Source organism: Chrysochloris asiatica, unplaced genomic scaffold (assembly GCF_000296735.1).
Source record: "Chrysochloris asiatica unplaced genomic scaffold, ChrAsi1.0 scaffold00068, whole genome shotgun sequence".
In the NCBI taxonomy this organism is placed as follows: Eukaryota; Metazoa; Chordata; class Mammalia; order Afrosoricida; family Chrysochloridae; genus Chrysochloris; species Chrysochloris asiatica.
Window position 1 is genome coordinate 14,580,035 of NW_006408586.1, and position 1,640 is coordinate 14,581,674.

Genomic DNA, 1,640 nt, shown 5'->3' on the forward strand with positions numbered 1-1,640 from the left:
CAAAGATATCATTTTGAGGATTAAAATGTGCCTGGTAATTTGAATAGCCTTATATGCATGTGAAAGTTGGACAATGAATAAGGAAGACTGTAGAATAATTGATGCATTTGAGATATGCATTGGAGAAGATCAGTGAAATTGCATGGATGAACAGAAGAGCAAACAAATCTGTTTTGAAAGAAGTACAGCCAGAGTGTTCCTAAGAGGCCAGGATGGCAAATCTTAGTCTCTCATGCTTCAGACATATTATCAGGAAGAACCAGTTCCTTAAAAGGGACATCATGCTTAGGGAAGTAGAGGGTCAGTGAAAAAGAGGAAGACCTCAACGAGATGGATTGACACAGTGCCAGCAGCAATGGGTTCAAGCATAGCAATTATTGTAAGGTTGGCATAGGACTTTTCAGTGTTTCCTACTGCTGTGCATAAGTTCCCTATGAGTAGGAAATGATCCAATGGCATGTAACAACAAACTAACACTATGTAACTGTATTATGTCTTAGAATAAAAAACAAGTTAACCCAATAGTTTCTGTTTTTGTTGTTGTTATGTGCTGTCAAGTCAGTTCTGACTCATAGCAGCACTGTATATGATTTCTGATGAACAGCTGGCAGATTTAAACCACTCACTTTGTGGCTATAAACTGAACTTGCAGCTCAGCACATTAGCTTGCAACACACAGTCTAATCCATTATCAAGCCCTCTATTTTATTAATAAGGACCAATAAGATCTTATCTATGCCTTTTACTATAGATTTACTTACTCTTTTCTATATCTTAGGAAAAAGAATCTCATTTCAGGATCTCACTGGCATGTTACAACTCACTTGAAAATCAATTGTAATAACTCAACAGAAAAGTCAAAAAGGAACTTGATAAAGGGGATAGACACTGTTAGGAGTCTTATTCCAACATTATATACAGGTGTTGCAATATCAATTCCAATTCCTAGAAAAGATTCACATTATTTGTTCCTCCATAGATGTTGATATGGCCCTTTTAGTTAGTGAAATACTCAGACAGAACCATCTCCTAAAGGAATTGCCTGGCATTAGTGCTGAATCATTACATGAGAAGGGTAGTAATATCATTTAATGTACAGAGGTTACCAACCAATGTTCCTACTGTTTGATCATTTTAAAATTAAAAAAAAAAAAAAGTGTTCATCCCTGGAGAAGGATATCATGCTTGGTTAGTAAAGTGGAAGGTTAGTGAAAAAGAAGTCACTAATGAAATGAATTGACAACGTTACAGCCACGATGGCCTAAAATGTAGGAACAATTGTGACATTGTCCAAGGAACAGGCAGTGTTTCATTCTGCTGTGCATAGGGTAACTATGAGTCAGAATCATCTGGATAAAACCAAACTGATATTTACATAAATGCACAGATTGTATAGGTGGATAGATTGACAGAACCGGATTAATCTTTTATACTAATATACAAGCATCAGAATATTCTTAAATATTTTATATTCTAGTGACTCAAAACCATATATATTGAATTCAGTCAATTCCCTGAAACATGCTCTTTTTTTTTTAATTTATAAAATTTGGCAAACAGCCTACGTACATTGAATGGGGAGGACATAGTCTCTTCAACAGATAGTGCTGGAAGTATTGGAAATCAATATGGAAAAGAAT